Genomic DNA, 22,872 nt, shown 5'->3' with positions numbered 1-22,872 from the left:
ATATCGGGTGGGGATGGTACAGTGGTTAGAATCTAACCACCACCCCTTGACATTAAATGGTGTTACCATCACTGAATCCCCCAGTGTCATCGACCAGAAACTCAACTGGACTGGCCATGTAAACACAGCGGTTACAAGAGTAGGTCAGAGGCTAGGAATACTGCAGCGAGTAACTCACCTCCTGACTTTCCAAAGCCTATCCACCATCTACAAGGCACCATTCAGGAGTGTGATGGAATACTCCCCACTTGCCTGGGTGGGTGCAGCTCCAACAACAATCAAGAAGCTCAACCCCATTCAGGATAAAGCAGCCCCGCTTGATTGACACAACGTCTACAAATGTCCACTCCCCCATCACTGACGCTCAGTAGTAGTAGTGTGTACTATCTACGAGATGCACTGCAGGAACTCACCAAAGATCCTTAGACAGCACCTTCCAAACCCAAGACCATTTCCATCTAGGAGGACAAAGGCAGCAGATACCTGGGAACACCACCACCCGCAAGTTCCCCTCTGAGCCACTCACCATCCTGACTTGGAAATATGTCGGCCGTTCCTTCGCAGTCGCTGGGTCAAAATCCTGGAATTCCCTCCCTAAAGGTATTGTGGGTCAATCCCACAGCACGTGGACTGCCACGATTCAAGAAGGCAGCTCACCACCACCTTCTCAAGGGAAACGAGGGATGGGCAATAAATGCTGGCCTAGAAAGCGACACCCATGTCCCAGGAATGAATTTTAAAAAAGACCCTCTGTATTGGGCAAAAATCAAGAAATTGATGTCAGGAATTCAATGCTTTGCCGGAGAGTTCACTGTTGAGGAAACCTCAGGATTGTAATCAATGGCGAATATGGAATACAGTAAGAAGTCTCACAACACCAGGTTGAAGTCCAACAGGTTTATTTGGAATTAAACACCAATCGTTTTCAGAACGCTGTTCCTTCGTCGGTAGAGTGGAGAGTTCAGAACTGCGCTCTGTGTGATATTACTGGTCTCTGTGCTGTGTGTTATATTACTGATCTCTGTGCTGTGTGTTATATTACTGATCTCTGTGCTGTGTGTTATATTACTGATCACTGTGCTGTGTGTTATATTACTGATCACTGTGCTGTGTGTGATATTACTGATCTCTGTGCTCTGTGTGATATTACTGGTCTCTGTGCTGTGTGTTATATTACTGATCTCTGTGCTGTGTGTTATATTACTGATCACTGTGCTGTGTGTTATATTACTGATCACTGTGCTGTGTGTTATATTACTGATCACTGTGCTGTGTGTGATATTACTGATCTCTGTGCTCTGTGTGATATTACTGGTCTCTGTGCTGTGTGTTATATTACTGATCTCTGTGCTGTGTGTTATATTACTGATCACTGTGCTGTGTGTTATATTACTGATCACTGTGCTGTGTGTGATATTACTGATCTCTGTGCTCTGTGTGATATTACTGGTCTCTGTGCTGTGTGTTATATTACTGATCTCTGTGCTGTGTGTTATATTACTGATCACTGCGCTGTGTGTTATATTACTGGTCACTGAGCTGTGTGTTATATTACTGGTCTCTGTGCTGTGTGTTATATTACTGGTCTCTGTGCTGTGTGTGATATTACTGGTCTCTGTGCTGTGTGTTATATTACTGGTCTCTGTGCTGTGTGTTATATTACTGGTCTCTGTGCTGTGTGTGATATTACTGGTCTCTGTGCTGTGTGTTATATTACTGATCTCTATGCTGTGTGTAATATTACTGGTCTCTGCGCTGTGTGTTATATTACTGGTCTCTGTGCTGTGTGTTATATTACTGGTCTCTGTGCTGTGTGTGATATTACTGGTCACTGTGCTGTGTGTTATATTACTGGTCTCTGTGCTGTGTGTGATATTACTGGTCTCTGTGCTGTGTGTAATATTACTGATCTCTATGCTGTGTGTAATATTACTGGTCTCTGCGCTGTGTGTAATATTACTGGTCTCTGCGCTGTGTGTTATATTACTGGTCTCTGTGCTGTGTGTTATATTACTGGTCTCTGTGCTGTGTGTTATATTACTGGTCTCTGTGCTGTGTGTGATATTACTGGTCACTGTGCTGTGTGTGATATTACTGGTCTCTGTGCTGTGTGTTATATTACTGGTCACTGTGCTGTGTGTTATATTACTGGTCTCTGTGCTGTGTGTTATATTACTGGTCTCTGTGCTGTGTGTTATATTACTGGTCTCTGTGCTGTGTGTTATATTACTGGTCTCTGTGCTGTGTGTAATATTACTGGTCTCTGCGCTGTGTGTAATATTACTGGTCTCTGCGCTGTGTGTTATATTACTGGTCACTGTGCTGTGTGTTATATTACTGATCTCTGTGCTGTGTGTTATATTACTGGTCACTGCGCTGTGTGTTATATTACTGGTCACTGTGCTGTGTGTTATATTACTGGTCTCTGTGCTGTGTGTTATATTACTGGTCACTGTGCTGTGTGTTATATTACTGGTCACTGCGCTGTGTGTTACATTACTGGTCACTGCGCTGTGTGTTACATTACTGGTCTCTGTGCTGTGTGTTATATTACTGGTCTCTGTGCTGTGTGTTATATTACTGGTCTCTGTGCTGTGTGTTATATTACTGGTCTCTGTGCTGTGTGTTATATTACTGGTCACTGTGCTGTGTGTTATATTACTGGTCACTGCGCTGTGTGTTACATTACTGGTCTCTGTGCTGTGTGTTATATTACTGGTCTCTGTGCTGTGTGTTATATTACTGGTCACTGTGCTGTGTGTTATATTACTGGTCACTGTGCTGTGTGTTATATTACTGGTCTCTGCGCTGTGTGTAATATTACTGGTCTCTGTGCTGTGTGTTATATTACTGGTCACTGTGCTGTGTGTTATATTACTGGTCTCTGTGCTGTGTGTTATATTACTGGTCTCTGTGCTGTGTGTTATATTACTGGTCACTGTGCTGTGTGTTATATTACTGGTCACTGCGCTGTGTGTTACATTACTGGTCTCTGTGCTGTGTGTTATATTACTGGTCTCTGTGCTGTGTGTTATATTACTGGTCTCTGTGCTGTGTGTTATATTACTGGTCACTGTGCTGTGTGTTATATTACTGGTCTCTGCGCTGTGTGTTATATTACTGGTCACTGTGCTGTGTGTTATATTACTGGTCTCTGTGCTGTGTGTTATATTACTGGTCACTGTGCTGTGTGTAATATTACTGGTCTCTGTGCTGTGTGTAATATTACTGGTCTCTGCGCTGTGTGTTATATTACTGGTCACTGCGCTGTGTGTTATATTACTGGTCTCTGTGCTGTGTGTTATATTACTGGTCACTGTGCTGTGTGTTATATTACTGATCTCTGTGCTGTGTGTTATATTACTGGTCTCTGCGCTGTGTATATATTACTGGTCTCTGTGCTGTGTGTTATATTACTGGTCACTGTGCTGTGTGTTATATTACTGGTCACTGTGCTGTGTGTAATATTACTGGTCTCTGTGCTGTGTGTGATATTACTGGTCTCTGTGCTGTGTGTGATATTACTGGTCACTGCGCTGTGTGTTATATTACTGGTCTCTGTGCTGTGTGTTATATTACTGATCTCTGTGCTGTGTGTTATATTACTGGCCTCTGCGCTGTGTTATATTACTGGTCACTGTACTGTGTGTTATATTACTGGTCTCTGTGCTGTGTGTGATATTACTGGTCTCTGTGCTGTGTGTTATATTACTGGTCTCTGTGCTGTGTGTGATATTACTGGTCACTGCGCTGTGTGTTATATTACTGGTCACTGTGCTATGTGTTATATTACTGGTCATTGTGCTGTGTGTTACATTACTGATCTCTGTGCTGTGTGTTATATTACTGGTCTCTGTGCTGTGTGTTACATTACTGGTCTCTGTGCTGTGTGTTATATTACTGGTCACTGCTGTGCGTTATGTTATTGGTCTCTGTGCTGTGTGTTATATTACTGGTCACTGTGCTGTGTGTTATATTACTGGTCTCTGTGCTGTGTGTTATATTACTGGTCACTGTGCTGTGTGTTATATTACTGGTCACTGTGCTGTGTGTTATATTACTGGTCACTGTGCTGTGTGTTATATTACTGGTCACTGTGCTGTGTGTTATATTACTCGTCACTGTGTTGTGTGTTATATTACTTGTCACTGCTGTGCGTTATGCTATTGGTCTCTGTGCTGTGTGTTTTATTACTGGTCACTGTGCTGTGTGTTATATTACTGGTCTCTGTGCTGTGTGTTATATTACTGGTCTCTGTGCTGTGTGTGATATTACTGGTCACTGTGCTGTGTGTTTTATTACTGGTCACTGTGCTGTGTGTTATATTACTGGTCACTGTGCTGTGTGTTATATTACTTGTCACTGCTGTGCGTTATGTTATTGGTCTCTGTGCTGTGTGTTATATTACTGGTCTCTGTGCTGTGTGTGATATTACTGGTCACTGCGCTGTGTGTTATATTACTGGTCACTGTGCTATGTGTTATATTACTGGTCACTGCGCTGTGTGTTACATTACTGGTCACTGCGCTGTGTGTTACATTACTGGTCACTGCGCTGTGTGTTACATTACTGGTCTCTGTGCTGTGTGTTATATTACTGGTCTCTGTGCTGTGTGTTATATTACTGGTCTCTGTGCTGTGTGTTATATTACTGGTCTCTGTGCTGTGTGTTATATTACTGGTCACTGTGCTGTGTGTTATATTACTGGTCACTGCGCTGTGTGTTACATTACTGGTCTCTGTGCTGTGTGTTATATTACTGGTCTCTGTGCTGTGTGTTATATTACTGGTCTCTGTGCTGTGTGTTATATTACTGGTCACTGTGCTGTGTGTTATATTACTGGTCACTGTGCTGTGTGTTATATTACTGGTCTCTGCGCTGTGTGTAATATTACTGGTCTCTGTGCTGTGTGTTATATTACTGGTCACTGTGCTGTGTGTTATATTACTGGTCTCTGTGCTGTGTGTTATATTACTGGTCTCTGTGCTGTGTGTTATATTACTGGTCACTGTGCTGTGTGTTATATTACTGGTCACTGCGCTGTGTGTTACATTACTGGTCTCTGTGCTGTGTGTTATATTACTGGTCTCTGTGCTGTGTGTTATATTACTGGTCTCTGTGCTGTGTGTTATATTACTGGTCACTGTGCTGTGTGTTATATTACTGGTCTCTGCGCTGTGTGTTATATTACTGGTCACTGTGCTGTGTGTTATATTACTGGTCTCTGTGCTGTGTGTTATATTACTGGTCACTGTGCTGTGTGTAATATTACTGGTCTCTGTGCTGTGTGTAATATTACTGGTCTCTGCGCTGTGTGTTATATTACTGGTCACTGCGCTGTGTGTTATATTACTGGTCTCTGTGCTGTGTGTTATATTACTGGTCACTGTGCTGTGTGTTATATTACTGATCTCTGTGCTGTGTGTTATATTACTGGTCTCTGCGCTGTGTATATATTACTGGTCTCTGTGCTGTGTGTTATATTACTGGTCACTGTGCTGTGTGTTATATTACTGGTCACTGTGCTGTGTGTAATATTACTGGTCTCTGTGCTGTGTGTGATATTACTGGTCTCTGTGCTGTGTGTGATATTACTGGTCACTGCGCTGTGTGTTATATTACTGGTCTCTGTGCTGTGTGTTATATTACTGATCTCTGTGCTGTGTGTTATATTACTGGCCTCTGCGCTGTGTTATATTACTGGTCACTGTACTGTGTGTTATATTACTGGTCTCTGTGCTGTGTGTGATATTACTGGTCTCTGTGCTGTGTGTTATATTACTGGTCTCTGTGCTGTGTGTGATATTACTGGTCACTGCGCTGTGTGTTATATTACTGGTCACTGTGCTATGTGTTATATTACTGGTCATTGTGCTGTGTGTTACATTACTGATCTCTGTGCTGTGTGTTATATTACTGGTCTCTGTGCTGTGTGTTACATTACTGGTCTCTGTGCTGTGTGTTATATTACTGGTCACTGCTGTGCGTTATGTTATTGGTCTCTGTGCTGTGTGTTATATTACTGGTCACTGTGCTGTGTGTTATATTACTGGTCTCTGTGCTGTGTGTTATATTACTGGTCACTGTGCTGTGTGTTATATTACTGGTCACTGTGCTGTGTGTTATATTACTGGTCACTGTGCTGTGTGTTATATTACTGGTCACTGTGCTGTGTGTTATATTACTCGTCACTGTGTTGTGTGTTATATTACTTGTCACTGCTGTGCGTTATGCTATTGGTCTCTGTGCTGTGTGTTTTATTACTGGTCACTGTGCTGTGTGTTATATTACTGGTCTCTGTGCTGTGTGTTATATTACTGGTCTCTGTGCTGTGTGTGATATTACTGGTCACTGTGCTGTGTGTTTTATTACTGGTCACTGTGCTGTGTGTTATATTACTGGTCACTGTGCTGTGTGTTATATTACTTGTCACTGCTGTGCGTTATGTTATTGGTCTCTGTGCTGTGTGTTATATTACTGGTCTCTGTGCTGTGTGTGATATTACTGGTCACTGCGCTGTGTGTTATATTACTGGTCACTGTGCTATGTGTTATATTACTGGTCATTGTGCTGTGTGTTACATTACTGATCTCTGTGCTGTGTGTTATATTACTGGTCTCTGTGCTGTGTGTTACATTACTGGTCTCTGTGCTGTGTGTTATATTACTGGTCACTGCTGTGCGTTATGTTATTGGTCTCTGTGCTGTGTGTTATATTACTGGTCACTGTGCTGTGTGTTATATTACTGGTCTCTGTGCTGTGTGTTATATTACTGGTCACTGTGCTGTGTGTTATATTACTGGTCACTGTGCTGTGTGTTATATTACTGGTCACTGTGCTGTGTGTTATATTACTGGTCACTGTGCTGTGTGTTATATTACTCGTCACTGTGTTGTGTGTTATATTACTTGTCACTGCTGTGCGTTATGCTATTGGTCTCTGTGCTGTGTGTTTTATTACTGGTCACTGTGCTGTGTGTTATATTACTGGTCTCTGTGCTGTGTGTTATATTACTGGTCTCTGTGCTGTGTGTGATATTACTGGTCACTGTGCTGTGTGTTTTATTACTGGTCACTGTGCTTTGTGTTATATTACTGGTCACTGTGCTGTGTGTTATATTACTTGTCACTGCTGTGCGTTATGTTATTGGTCTCTGTGCTGTGTGTTATATTACTGGTCTCTGTGCTGTGTGTTATATTACTGGTCTCTGTGCTGTGTGTTATATTACTGGTCTCTGTGCTGTGTGTTATATTACTGGTCTCTGTGCTGTGCATTATATTACTGATCTCTGTGCTGTGTGTGATATTACTGGTCACTGTGCTGTGTGTTATATTACTGGTCTCTGTGCTGTGTGTGATATTACTGGTCACTGCGCTGTGTGTTATATTACTGGTCACTGTGCTATGTGTTATATTACTGGTCATTGTGCTGTGTGTTACATTACTGATCTCTGTGCTGTGTGTTATATTACTGGTCTCTGTGCTGTGTGTTACATTACTGGTCTCTGTGCTGTGTGTTATATTACTGGTCACTGCTGTGCGTTATGTTATTGGTCTCTGTGCTGTGTGTTATATTACTGGTCACTGTGCTGTGTGTTATATTACTGGTCTCTGTGCTGTGTGTTATATTACTGGTCACTGTGCTGTGTGTTATATTACTGGTCACTGTGCTGTGTGTTATATTACTGGTCACTGTGCTGTGTGTTATATTACTGGTCACTGTGCTGTGTGTTATATTACTCGTCACTGTGTTGTGTGTTATATTACTTGTCACTGCTGTGCGTTATGCTATTGGTCTCTGTGCTGTGTGTTTTATTACTGGTCACTGTGCTGTGTGTTATATTACTGGTCTCTGTGCTGTGTGTTATATTACTGGTCTCTGTGCTGTGTGTGATATTACTGGTCACTGTGCTGTGTGTTTTATTACTGGTCACTGTGCTTTGTGTTATATTACTGGTCACTGTGCTGTGTGTTATATTACTTGTCACTGCTGTGCGTTATGTTATTGGTCTCTGTGCTGTGTGTTATATTACTGGTCTCTGTGCTGTGTGTTATATTACTGGTCTCTGTGCTGTGTGTTATATTACTGGTCTCTGTGCTGTGTGTTATATTACTGGTCTCTATGCTGTGCATTATATTACTGATCTCTGTGCTGTGTGTGATATTACTGGTCACTGTGCTGTGTGTTATATTACTGGTCTCTGTGCTGTGTGTGATATTACTGGTCACTGTGCTGTGTGTTATATTACTGGTCTCTGTGCTGTGTGTTATATTACTGGTCTCTGCGCTGTGTGTTATATTACTGGTCACTGTGCTGTGTGTTATATTACTGGTCTCTGCGCTGTGCGTTATATTACTGGTCTCTGTGCTGTGTGTTATATTACTGGTCACTGTGCTGTGTGTTATATTACTGGTCACTGTGCTGTGTGTTATATTACTGGTCTCTGTGCTGTGTGTTATATTACTGGTCACTGTGCTTTGTGTTATATATACTGGTCACTGTGCTGTGTGTTATATTACTGGTCTCTGTGCTGTGCGTTATATTACTGATCTCTGTGCTGTGTGTTATATTACTGATCTCTGTGCTGTGTGTTATATTACTGGTCACTGTGCTGTGTGTTATATTACTGGTCTCTGCGCTGTGTGTTATATTACTGGTCACTGTGCTGTGTGTGATATTACTGGTCACTGTGCTGTGTGTTATATTACTGGTCTCTGCGCTGTGTGTTATATTACTGGTCACTGTGCTGTGTGTGATATTACTGGTCTCTGTGCTGTGTGTGATATTACTGGTCTCTGTGCTGTGTGTGATATTACTGGTCTCTGTGCTGTGTGTGATATTACTGGTGACTGGAATAAACCTGTTGGACTTTAACCTGGTGTTGTGAGACTTCTTACTGTGGTTACCCCAGTGCAACACCAGCATTTCCACATCATGTGGAATATCCAGACCTACGCTGTCTGACTCACTGCAAACATCTTTGGCAAAAGTTACAATTTGTTGGATTATAATTGGGTTTTTAACAAAGTACTAACTTCATAATCACCATTAAACACCCTCGCTAGCCCAAAGAGACAAAATGTATTTATGGATCGTTAAATTTCTCCACAAGGATAAAACGATCTCACTTTTTAATCTCTCTACCCAATTACAATCACTTATTCAACTGTCTGGAAATTTAGATTGAAGGAGAAAGTGCTTTTATTTTCCTGGTTTGATGGGTGTGAATGCTCCAGTGTTATTGGCTGCCTGCCTTGCTTGCTGTTACACACTAATATAACCCCTGGATTTGAACTGATGTCGGGAAAGGATGTTCGGGTCTCGGAGATCACTCGATCTCTGCTGTCAGTGTGAGTGTTGCCTTGCCACTGACCTCAAAATCCCAGCTGTCTTATGTTTTGTCTTCAGTTGTACGTCACAGAAAGAGGCCCTTCGGCCCCTTATGCCTATGCTGGTCGTCAACATAATAAAGGAGATTGTCATGACTTCAGGAAGCGTAAAGGAGAACATGTCCCTGTCTACATCAACGGGGACGACTCGAACGGACCAAAAGCTTCAAGGTGTCCAGATCACCAACAACCGGTCCTGGTCCCCCCATGCCAACACTATAGTTAAGAAAGCTCGCCTCTACTTTCTCAGAAGACTGAGGAAATTTGGCATGTCGGCTACAACTCTCACTAACTTTTACAGATGCACCATAGAAAGCATTCTTTCTGGTTGTATCACAGCTTGGTATGGGCTCCTGCTCCACCCAAGACTGCAAGGGATTACAAAATGTGAATGTAGCCCAGTCCCATCACGCAAACCAGCCTCCCATCCATTGACTCTGTCTACACTTCTAGCTCCCTCGGCAAAGCAGCCAGCATAATTAGGGACTCCACGCACCCCGGACATTCTCTTCCACCTTCCGCCAGGAAAAAGATGGAAAAGTCTGACGTCACGTACCCACCGACTCAAGAACAGCTGCTGCCAGACCTTTGAATGGACTTACTTTGCATTAAGTTGATCTTTCTCAATACCCTGGCTATGACTGTAACACTCCATTCTGCAGTCTCTCCTTTCCTTCTCTATGAACGGTATGCTTTGCCTGTAGAGCGCGCAAGAAATAATACTTTTCACTGTATGTTAATACATGTGACAATAATAAATCAAATCAGATCAGTTTGAATGCACAATTCTGACTCAATGGCTGATACCAATTAGCCAAAGGTTGGCACTATGGAGAGATTTGAATTAGAACATAGAACACTACAGCACAAACAGGCCCTTCGGCCCACAAGTTGCGCCGATCACATCTACACCTAACAAGCCATAGAACTATCTGTAACTCCCAATCCGAATAGATCCCATGTACTCATCCAAAAGTCTTTTAAAAGACCCCAGCGAGTTCGCCTCTACCACCACCAACGGCAGCCGATTCCACTCACTCACCACCCTCTGAGTGAAAAACTTACCCCTGACACCTCCTCTGTACTTGCTTCCCAGCACCTTAAACCTGTGTCCTCTTGTAGCGACCATTTCAGCCCTGGGAAATAGCCTCCGAGAATCCACCCTATCTATTCCTCTCAACATTTTATAAACCTCTATCAGGTCGCCTCTCAACCTTTGTCTCTCCAGGGAGAAGAGTCCTAGCTCCCTCAACCTATCTTCATAAGGCATGCCTCCCAATCCAGGCAACATCCTTGTAAATCTCCTCTGCACCCTCTCAATAGCTTCCACATTCATTGTTGACTGCGGGAAGGTAGTTGATGAAGAGGGAGGGTGACACACCTATTGCTGAACCACTGAATCAGACTATTGAGAAAGGACAGTCCAGACTGGCTGAGAAAGATCCCTCCTATCTCTCCAACTCGTTCCAGACACACATTAGCACTGATACAAGTCACTGATAAATTGACACATCGGCCCTGGAGTTTACATAGGAATTCAACCAGAAATGAACGAAATTGATGCAAATGATTGAGAAATTTTTGGTGTAAGTTCTATATGACGCAAATAGTGATTTTGCAATTTTTATGTTTTGTACAAATACTTTAGAAAGTCGCCTTAGAAACCAGCCCCAATCATAAAACTTGGCATCCCCGGTATTTTCTCTTTATTCATTCGTGGGACATGGGCGTCGCTAGCTGGCCAGCATCCATTGCCCATCCCGAGTTGCCTTTGAACTGAGGGGTTTGCTCAGCAGCATGATGGCCCAGTGGTTAGCACTGCTGCCTCAGAGTGCCAGAGACCTGGTTCGATTCCCGGCTTGGGTCACTGTCTGTGTGGAGTCTGCACATTCTGCCTGTGTCTGCTTGAGTTTTCTCCAGATGCACCGGTTTGCTCCCACAGTCCAAAGATGTGCAGGTTAGGTGGATTGGCCATGCTAAATTACCCCTGAGTGTCCAAAGATGTACAGGTTAGGTGGATTGGCCATGCTAAATTACCCCTGAGTGTCCAAAGATGTACAGGTTAGGTGGATTGGCCATGCTAAATTACCCCTGAGTGTCCAAAGATGTACAGGTTAGGTGGATTGGCCATGCTAAATTACCCTTTAGTGTCCAAAGGTGTACAGGTTAGGTGGATTGGCCATGCTAAATTGCCCCTGAGTGTCCAAAGATGTGCAGGTTAGGTGGATTGGCCATGCTAAATTGCCCCTTAGTGTCCAAAGATGTGTATGTTCAGGAGGATGAGCCATGTTGGGGTGACAGGGAGAGGGCCTGGGTAAGATGTCCTGTTGGAGAATCAGTGCAGACGTGATGGGCCGAATGGCCTCCATCTGCGCTGTTGGGATTCTATGATTGCTTCCACTCATGGGAGAACTCAAAAATTCAAGTTCATAAATACAAGATCGCTATTAATATATCCAATCGGATAATTAGGAGAAATTTCCTTCCTCAAAAAACGTGTGGAACTCATGTTCACAAGAACCCGCGGAGGCAGAGAGCTCGCAACCCTCAAAGGGAAATGAGATGAGATGAGAGGAAAGGGGATAGAAATCTGGGCTGAAAGCTTGGGATGAGCTGGATGGAATGAGAGAAGACTGGTATGGACTATAAACGGGAGACAATGGCCCAGTGGTATTATGGTTAGACTATTAATCCAGAAACTTAGCTTAATGTTCTGGGGACCCAGGTTCGAATCCTGCCACGGCAAATGGTGGCGTTTGAATTCAATAAAAAGTATCTGGAATTAAGAATCTACGGATGACCATGAAACCATTGTTGTAAAAACCCGTCTGGTTCACTACTGTCCTTCAGAGAAGGAAATCTGCCATCCTTACCCAGTCTGGCCTACACGTCGCTCCAGGATTTCCCAGTCCACCATTGAAAGTGTTGGGAGGGGCCCACATCCCCTCTCTTGACCGATGTCTCACAGACATTTTACCATTACTTGGCCAAAAACGGGCCTATCGCCACCATCTGGGCAGCATGGTGGCAGAGTGATTAGCACTGCTGCCTCAAGGCGCCAGGGCACTGGGTTCAATTCCAGCCTTGGGTGACTCCAGAGCCCCGGCAATGTGGTTGACTCCCAACTGCCCTCTAATCAGGGATGGGCAATAAATGCTGGCCCAGCCAGCGACACCCATGTCCCACAAATGAATACCAGCTCAGATGGATTTGGAGCTGAATGGGCTGTTTCAGGGCCGTTCCTTCCGTGTAACCAAAAAACCCGAGATGTTTACTTTCCCCGCTGTGTAATTGAGAGGGACCAATTAAGAGGCAGCAGACATTCCGACTTGGGTACTTTCTGTTCTGAGAGAACATCTCTGTACATTTTGCTTTTTATTTGGAGTTAGTGTGTGAGGCTTGAAAGTGTGGTGGAGAGGTGTGAAGAACTGGAGACACAGTACTGTGCAACAGACAGGAAATGTGCCCCAGATGTGTTGCTTATATTACACTGGCCTTTGGGGCAAATGTTACCACTCCTGACACTGAGTCAAGGAGATGGATGTTCGAGGTTCCAAACACTGATATGAGCACATAACCCAGGCTGCTCAGTACTGAAGGAGTGCTGCATTGTCAGAGGTGCTTTTTTTTTTGATGCAATATTTTAAGGTCTGCAACTGGTGTCAACCTGAGAGGGCAGCTGAGATCTGTAATTCAAAAGTTTGTAGAATCCCTTACAGGGCAAAAGGAGGTCATTTGGCCCATCCAACCACAATCCGCCCAGGTCCTATCCCTCTAGCTAGTCCCACTGACATTATGGGGCAATTTAGCATGGCCAATCGACCTAACGCGCACATCTTTGGGAGGAAACCGGAGCACCCGGAGGAAACACACGCAGACGGGAGGAAATGTTCATAAATACGAGATAGTTAATAGTATGTCCGGTTGGGTAATTAGGAGAGATTTCTTTACTCAAGTATTTAGTGTGTGGGAACCACTAATGTTTGTCCTTCAAAGCCAAGGTCACTGGATGTTAGCTCATCAACCCAACACCTCTCCAGACCCAGCAGCGCCACTGGGAGCAGAAGGCCACCCGCCGGGACTGCACCCAGTCCCACACAACCAAGTGGCAGGAGCCCAGGTAAATCTGGGCAGGTCTGTCTCAGCCGAGCCAGGGGAGGAGGGTCCAGGAGGTGGAGGGCAAAATGAGGGGGTGTCCAAAGATGTGTGGGTTAGGTGGATGGCCGCGCTAAATTGCCCCTTAGTGTCCAAAGATGTGTAGGTGGATTGGCCATGCTAAATTGCCCCTTGGTGCCCAAAGATGTGTAGGTTAGGTCGATTGGCCATGCTAAATTGCCCCTTAGTGTCCAAAGATGTGTAGGTTAGGTCGATTGGCCATGCTAAATTGCCCCTTAGTGTCCAAAGATGTGTAGGTTAGGTCGATTGGCCATGCTAAATTGCCCCTTAGTGTCCAAAGATGTGTAGGTTAGGTAGATTGGCCATGCTAAATTGCCCCTTAATGTCCAAAGATGTGCAGTTTAAGTGGATTGGCCATGGGTAAATTGTCCTATAGTGCCTCAAGGTTTGTAGGTTAGAGGGGGGATTAGCAAGGTAAATGTGGGTTACGGGATAAGGCGAGGTTAGTCTTGGGTAAGATGTTCTATCAGGGAGTTGGTGCAGATTGGATGGCCTGAATAGCCTCCTCCTGCATGGTAGGGATTCTATGATTCTATATCTGCGCTCCTCCAGTTCTGGCCTCTGGAGCTATCCTTGATTTTAATCATCTCTCCATTAGCAACCATGGCTGGGCCTCAGATATTTATACCTCCACATCTCTTCTCCCTTTAGCTAAGTCATGCCTTAAAATCCCTTTGACCAAGCTTTTGGTCATCTCCCCTAATATAGTCTCATGCTGTTGGGTGTCACACATCGTCTGATCGCAAGAACAGAAAATGCTGGAAAATCTCAGCAGGTCTGACGGTGCCTGTGGAGAGCGAATAGAGCCAATGTTTCAAGTCTGGATGACCCTTTATTAGAGCTCTGACGAAGGGTCATCCAGACGCGATACGTTCGATACACAGCACCCACAGTGACTCACTGACCTGACAACACGCTGGAAGAAGCACCTTGAGATGTTTTGACTACGTTGAGAGACACTGTACAAACACAAATTGCTGACACGTTAGCTTGCCAATTTTCTGCTCAGGTGCTTGCCAGGAGTTGAACCAGCTGGAATTCAACTGATGTAAATCCTAAACTCTGCAGATCAACATCTGAGAAGCTACAGCGTCCAGAGACCAACACAGGTGGGAGTTTACAAGCTGCATTCCTCATGAATACAATTAGAATTTTATAGGCATTTGGGCACGAACTATATTCCTCCATCCTGTGCTCATTCCTTCTTCATTTGTTGAGGGGATGTGGGTATCGTTGCCCACCCCCAGTTGCCCTCAAGAAGGTGGTAGTGTGTTGCCTTCTTGAATTACTATGCTGTTCCTACGCTGTGTCTGGTTCTCATGGGCTTAATCAACTCGAGTCTTCAATACAAGTTCCCTCGATCAATAAATTTTTTGATTGGATTTTTTAGTTTAAGGTGGGACATGGACGTTGCTGGCCAGTATTTATTGCCCATTCCTAGCTGCCTGAGAGTCAACCACGTTGCTGTGGCTCTGGAGCCACATGTAGGCCAGACCGGGTAAGGACAGCAGATTTCCTTCCCTAAAGGACATTACTGAACCAGATGGGTTTTTCCGACAATGGTTTCGTCGTCATCAATAGATTCTTAATTCTAAATAATTTTTATTGAATTCAAATTCCAGCAGGCCGGGATTCGAACCCGGGTCCTCAGAACATTAGCTGAGTTTCTGGATTAATAGTGTCACAGTAATACCACTAGGCCATCGCCTCTGCAATGACTGGATAATAGAACCATAGAACCTTACAGTGCAGAAAGAGGCCATCCGGCCCATCAAGCCTGCACTGACTCTCCAAAAGAGCCTCTCACTCAGACTCTCCCCTCCCTGTAACCCGTGTGCATTTACAATGACCAATATATGTGGGAATCCGAATTTAAAAACTGTGAGATTAGTCCCACTTGAATCTTTTTCAAGCATTGTTCCAATCTTCTATAGGTTTTAAATTAAGCAACTTAGTCAATAGGAATGGACCAAGAGCTATGACTTAGATTGATACAGGATCTTTCTTATTATGAGACATTCCGAAAGCTTTTAACGGTGGCAATATTTAACAACATCTGACACCAAGCCGCATAAAGGGATGAACTTTACCAGGATTTCCCACTCCACCATTGAAAGTGTTGGGAAGGGGCCACATCCCAGCTCTTGACAGACCCCCACAGCCACTTTATCATTAATTGGCTGAAAATGGTCCCACTGCCACCATCTGGGTGGTACCATGGCACAGAGTGAGAGGCCATTCGGCCTACCGAGTCTGCACCAACAGAGTACCCTAACAGGCCCTCTCCCTGCCCTATCCCCGCAATCCCACACATTTAGCATGGCCAATCCACCTAACCTACACATCTTTGGACACTAAGGGGCAATTTACATGGCTACTCCATTTAACTTACACACCTTTGGATACTAAGGGGCAATTCAGCTTGGCCAATCAACCTAACTATACATCTTTGGTCAGTAAGGAGCAATTCAGCATGGCCAATCCAACTAACCCCCACACCTTTGGACACTAAGGGGCAATTCAGCATTGCCAATGCACTTAACCTGCACATCTTTGGACTGTGGGAGGAAACTGGAGCACCCGGAGGAAACCCACGCAGATATGGGGAGAACGTGCAGACTCCGCACAGACAGTGACCCAAGCCGGGAATCGAACCCTGGTCCCTGGCGCTGTGAGACAGCAGTGCTAACCACTGTGCCACCTTGCCACCTCATTGACTTTCCGATTCTGCCTCACTCTATCCACCTTTGCCTAAGACCTGTCTCTTTGACGATTTTGCCCCCTCACCAAGTTATTATGCCTGTACTTCTGTTGTTGACTCTCACAGCTTCCAACTCGTTTTGCATCAAAGTGTGGCTCAGAAATGGAAGCGATCGCAACTGGTGACACCTGGTAATTTGGCCTAACATTCCTGTCAGGTTTACTGCCGTGTACACAGTGTGGCAGGATTAAAGTTCGGGTGCAGACATGGTATATGGGGCATTAGTTTGATAGAAAACTCATTCTTCAGTGAAGGGTGGTGAGGAATCTAAGAGAAATAAATTAACAATGTCAGCAAAATACCTTGAAAAGCCAAAGACTTTGCACTTGATTATCAGGCCCCACCAGTGCTGGGATTAGACGTGACTGGGTCCAGGAAGATGATGTCTCTTGAACAGGCTATTGAAGATAATTAACGGAGGGGGATCGCCCCTTAGTATTCAATGATGTAGGTTGGGTGAACTGGCCATGTAAAATGTGTAGGATTACAAAGAGAGAGAGCCTGGATAAGATTCTCTGGCAGATAGTGCAGGCTCGATGGGTCGAATGGCCTCCTTCTGGATTGCAGGGATTTCATGAAAATCTGGAATTGGAAGCTGGTCACGTTCATGGTGACTTTTGTAAAAACCCATTCATTAATGTCCCTTTGGGGAAGGAAATCTGCCGTCCTTACCCTGGTCTGGCCTACATGTGACCCCAGAGCCATAGCAATGTGGCTGACTCTCAGCCGAAATGGCCTAGCAAGACACTCAGTTCAAGGGCAGTTAGGGATGGGCAATAAATGGCGGTCCAGCCAGCGATATCCAGAACCCCATGAGAGAGTACATTTTTATTAAAATCTTTGCAAAGAAGGTCTTTCCCTGGAATGGTCATGAACTTTATTAACCTCTCAGCCAACATGACAGCGAAGCAAGGTCAACAGGTTGGTTATTTTTGAATTGGTTTGAGGAACACGCTGTGAAGATCGACTGCTGTGACTGTCTCCAGAAGGCGACGGGTGAACTGCCAACTAATTAATTGCTTGTGAAGTCATTTGAGATCTCCCAAGGATATGAAACAGAAATTCTTTCTCTCTGCATCTTAAAAAATGTCATCGAAGATATAGTTCAAAGAGTCGTAGAATCCCTACAGTGCAGGAGAGAGCCATTCAGGCCATCAAACCACAATCCCACCCTATCCCCATAATCCCACACACTTACAGTGCTAATCTCCCTGACACCAATCAAATGTAAGTCTTGGGGTTTATGATGTGGAGTTGTCGGCGTTGGACTGGGGTAAGCACAGTAAGAACAACACCAGGTTAAAGTTCAACAGGTTTATCTGGTAGCCACAAGCTTTCAGAGCGTTGCTCCTTCATCAGGTGAGTGGGATTTATGTTCTGGAGACCCTCTCCAAATGGAGCCGGCAGTTTGTGGTGTGGATGGCAGACATGATGTGGATTCGCTGGCGTTGGACTGGGGCAAGCAGAGTAAGAAGTCTCTCAACACCAGCCCAACGGACAGCATCTCCACATCATTGGCTACCATCCACATCGCAAACTGTCAGCTCCAAGCGGAGAGGACCTCCAGGACGGAACTCCCCACTCACCTGACAAAGGGTCAGAGGCCCGAAAGCTAGTGGCTTTTGCTACCAAATAAACCTGTTGGACTTTAACCTGGTGTTGTGAGGTTTATTACAGCTACGTAAGGCTCTCAGCTGGGTTCAGATGACAGTTCTCACTCTCCCTACCTGAAAACTTGAGGACGGATCAGGGGTGGGCTGGAGGATTTTGGATAGGCCACCTGGAAAATTTTACAGGCACTCCCCCCCCCCATCCCCTGCTTACACCCCCATGGGTGAAGCTCCATAACATTCTGCCCGAGAATCCCAAAACAAATGGTGAATCAAGAACTCCAACAATAAAATCCCAAATTTTCCAGTTCCGTCCACTACAGAAATCGGAGCAGGCGAGGGGCAGATCATGGAAAGGTCCGTTGTCCTCGGGCGGGACTTTCCAGTTTCGGGGGCAAACACGGCCAGAGAATCCCACCCAAACACTCAAGAATTCCAGTAACAAACAATTAGACAGTGTCCAATAGGCAGCACGGTGGCATAGTGGTTAGCGCTGCTGCCTCACAACGCCAGGGACCCGGGTTCAATTCCCGGCTTGGGTCACTGTCTGTCTGGAGTTTGCACGTTCTCCCTGTGTCTGCATGGGTTTCCTCCAGGTGGAGCGTAGGGAGATGGGGGGTGTGGGAGGGTGTGAGGGTAGGGGGTGGGGAGTAAGGGAGTAGGTGTGCGGGGGTTGGGGGTGAGGTGGTAGGGAATGGGGGAGTGGGGGCTGTAGGGGGTGGGGGGGATAGGTGTGGGGGCTGTAGGGAGTGGGGAGGGAGTGGAGGTTGGAGGGGTGGGGACTGTAGGGGATCGGGAATGGGGGTGTGGGGAGGCTGGATGATGTGGGGGGTGGGTAGGGAAGTGGGTGGTAAGGGTGGGGGCTGTAGAGAGTGGGTGGGGAAGGTATGGGTTGGAGGGGTGGGGGCTGTAGGGGATCGGGGAGGGTGGATGATTGGTGGGGGGAGGTGGGTGGCATGTCAGATGCAGTTAGTACACCATCATGCCAGCCTGGAGTGCCAATTTATTTACTCACTCACCCGTCTTCATCTGTGTATCGTTTTTATTTCAATTATTACAAAATTTAAGTGAAAATTGTAGGCAGCAAGTCGAGGTAGTGACCTCTATGGCAGAGCCCCACACACACACACACACACACACACACACACACACACTGGCACAGTGAGGGGAGGGGAGTGCCAGCTTCTAACCGCCCCGTGGGGTTTTATTTTCATTTTGGCTTCTTAATTCCTTCACAAGGTCAATTTAATATCATTTTGTTCATAATTGCCAGGAACACCCCTCAGTCAGTCCCTCAAGCTGCCAGACTGTATAACCACATCTGAGTGTGGGACGATTGGTTTCAGCTGGTTTCGTACAGGGGAAAAGCTTTGGGGCTTTTTGTTCATTGCAACAATAACACAATAAACACCTCCCCTCCTCCCTGCTGTGATTCCGAACAACAGGAAGCTTGGGTCGTTAAGGATGCCATTGCCAACTTAGAAACATAGAAGCAGGAGGAGGCCATTCAGCCCTTCGATCCTGCTCCGTCATTCATTGTGATCATCGAATTCAATATCCTGGTCCTCCCCCTTCTCCCCCATATCCCTCGATCCCTTTAACCCCAAGACCTATGTCTAATTTCTTCTTGAAATCGCACTATGTTTTGGCCTCAACTATTTTCTGTAGTTTTCAACTACTTTATGGGTTGTACGGTAGCGCAGTGGTTAGCACTGCTGCTTCACAGCTCCAGGGTCCTGGGTTCGATTCCCGGCTCGGGTCTCTGTCTGTGTGGAGTTTGCACATTCTCCTCGTGTCTGCGTGGGTTTCCTCCTGTTTCCTCCCACAGTCCAGAGATGTGTGGGTTAGGTTGATTGGCCATGCTAAACTTGTCCCCTTAGTGTCCTGCGTAGGTTAGAGGGATTACAAGTGGATGTGGGGATAGAGCCTGGATGGGATTGTGGTCAGTGCAGACTCGATGGGCCAAATGGCCTCTTTCTGCACTGTGGGGTTTCTATGGTTCTATGAATTATCTGGGTGAAGAAATTTCTCCTCACCTCAGTCCTAAAAGGTTTACTCCTTATCCTCAAACTATGACCCCTAGTTCTGGAGTCCCCTCACCATCAGGAACATTCTTTCTGAATCTACTCTGTGAGAATTTTATAAGTTTCTATGAGATTCCCTCTCACTCTTCTAAACTCCAATAAATATCATCCTATCTGACTTAATCTCTCCTCATATGACAGATCTGCCATCCCAGGAATCAGCCTGGTAAACCTACACTTTAACAAGAACACCTTCCTCAGATAAGGACACCAAAACCGCACACAATATTCCAGGTCAAGAACTTAAACCACATCAATGCAGCCAAGTGTTACTGGAGACTCAGAACCTTTGGACCATCGTGAGGCAGTATGTAAGTAAGTTAAAGACATCTCCTACCCAACGTGACAGGACTTATGTTAGTGTTTGGCAAAGCCTGGAACATCCTGGCCTCTGCTTCCCCCTCGCAGCTTCAGTAACAGTTCCTGTCTTTACCTGTTTTGGATCACACTGAGTTCTGGAGGTTTACCCAGAGTCGCTTGGCAGACTGACCCGTGGCTGGAATAAGCAAAACCAGATATCGGCTGGTGATGAATGTCCATTAAAAGTACATCCCCGCATGTGGCTCAGATTGGAATGAGTCAATGTTTTCAGAGATCATTGAGGGTGTGGGGAGACAAGGGAAGAGTTGTAAAATTCCTAAAATGCAGAAGGAGGCCATTCAGTCCATTGAGCCTGCACCAACGACAATCCCACCCAGACAGTCACCAATACCCTATACAATAAAACATCCATATTGCTGTACTCAAATCGCTATGAAGGCCAACATTCCACTTGCCTTCTTTAATTTGATGATCAAATGTCATCGATGCTAAATTGAATCTGTCCAGTACTCCGGGGAGGTGTAGTGGAAGTAGATACAATAGTGGCTTGTAAGGGGCATCTGGACAAATACATGAATAGGATGGGAATAGAGGGATACGGGTCCACGGAAGGGGAGGGGGGTTTTAGTTCTGACAGGCAGCATGATTGGTACAGGTTTGAAGGGTTCCTGTGCTATAATTTTCTTTGTTCCTTGTTCGGTGTTTATACCCAAATGTACTTTCGAAGCATTGCATTTATTGGAAAATCCGTGGAAGTGAGCTGAGGACAAGGAATGAACACATCATGGTCCGCATGGATCGGAATCGACAGGATAAAAAAATGGTGGCTGACTGTCATCATCTTAAGGACGATTAGGGTTGGGCGATAAGTGCAGGCCTTGGTGGTGACACTCACATACAACAAAAGAATAAAATAGACGGAGTCACATCTGAATCAATTTGCAATGAAGCTACTATCGGCGATGGTTGGAGATGAGATTAAACTCGAGCCTACTCCCAATGCCAGCTCTGTGAGCTCAGCTGATGAGACAGCTAGTGTGTGGCTCAGGATAATCTCAGCCGAGTGGGCGCTTTGATCCTTGTTCCAACTGAGTTAGATTCAGGCCTCCAGTAAAATCACAAGCCTGTGCACAAATGTGGATGGCACGGTGGTTAGCACTGCTGCCTCACAGCGCCAGGGACACAGGTTCAATTCCAGCCTTGGGTGACTGTCAGTGTGGGTCTCTGTCATGTTCTCTCCTTGTCTGTGTGGGTTTTCTCCAGGTGCTCTGTTTTTTTCCCTCCCACTGCCTAAAGATGTCAGGAGGATTAGTCATGCTAAATTTCCCTTTGGTGTCTCAAAATGTGCAGATTAGGGGGATTGGCCATGCTAAATTGCCCCTTTGTGCCCAAAGATGTGTAGGTTAGGTGGATTGACCATGGTAAATTGCCCTTTAATGTCCAAAGATGTGTCGGTTAGGGTGGATTGGCCATGCTAAATTGCCCCTTAGTGTCCAAAGATATGCAGGTTAGATGGATTGGCCATGCTAAATTGCCCCTTAGTGTCCAAAGATATGCAGGTTAGATGGATTGACCATGCTAAATTGCCCCTTAGCATCCCAAGATGTGCAGATTAGATGGATTGACCATGCTAAATCACTCCTCAGTGTCCAAGATGCCTAGTTTAGGGGGATTTAGTGGGTAAATCTGTGGGGTTACAGGGTTGGGGCCTGGGTGGGGTGCTCTGGTGGAGAGTTGGTACAGGTCTGATGGGTCAAACGTCTGTGCTGTAGGGATGCTATGGTCCATGGAATTAAGATTGCTAGCTGGGAGAGCCTGGCACTCGAAGCCCTGTCTGTAGACAGGAGAAAAGGTTTAAATAAAACATTATACATCATCTAAATTCATTTCCATTTGTGCAGAATTTACACTAAACTAAAAGCCTGGGGGTGGGGACGGGAGGGCAGGTAAAAGGTGCATGAAGTCATGTTCTTGAACACAGATCATTTGTGAAGCTTACTGGGCGGCACGGCGGCACAGTGGTTAGCACTGCTGCTTCACAGCTCCAGGGTCCTGGGTTCGATTCCCGGCTCGGGTCACTGTCTGTGTGGAGTTTGCACATTCTCCTTGTGCCTGCGTGGGTTTTGTCCCACACTCCAAAGACGCGCGGGTTAGGTTGATTGGCCGTGTTAAAATTGCCCCTGAGTGTCCTGGGATGTGTAGGTTAGAGGGATTGGTGGGTAAAATATATGGGGGTAGGGCCTGGGTGGGATTGTGGTCGGCGCAGACTCGATGGGCCGAAGGGCCTCTTTCTGCACTGTCGGGGTTCTATGATTCAATGGTACTGGCACCGTGATGTACACTGTCGATACGTTAACAGGGGAAACACATGAGGGAGGAAAAAATAGAAGGATTTGTTGATTGTCTTCAATGAAGCGCTGTTGGAGGAGGAGGGGCACGTGTGATTGGGAGTAATTGGGCCCCGTGGCCTCTTCCTGTGCCTCACATTCCGTGTAATTAGATGTAAACCCCCTGCCTCTCACACTTATCTC

General features: G+C 45.5%; 1 long non-coding RNA gene across 1 annotated transcript in view; it reads left to right on the top strand.

Moving 5' to 3' along the window:
* Positions 1–20,840, top strand: part of LOC145360719 (uncharacterized) — a 41,122-nt gene extending 20,282 nt beyond the window's left edge. Inside the window, exons 2-3 of the long non-coding RNA XR_013889765.1 lie at positions 14,575–14,674; positions 20,162–20,840. This is a non-coding gene — a long non-coding RNA (uncharacterized LOC145360719). The remainder of the gene's footprint in view (positions 1–14,574; positions 14,675–20,161) is intronic.
* The last annotated feature ends 2,032 nt before the right edge of the window (positions 20,841–22,872 follow it).

This window comes from Carcharhinus amblyrhynchos, chromosome 32 (assembly GCF_965287045.1).
Source record: "Carcharhinus amblyrhynchos chromosome 32, sCarAmb.v2.hapA, whole genome shotgun sequence".
Classification (NCBI taxonomy): domain Eukaryota; kingdom Metazoa; phylum Chordata; class Chondrichthyes; order Carcharhiniformes; family Carcharhinidae; genus Carcharhinus; species Carcharhinus amblyrhynchos.
The sequence above is the reverse complement of the archived record's forward strand: the minus strand, read 5'-3'. Positions and strand labels throughout refer to the sequence as shown.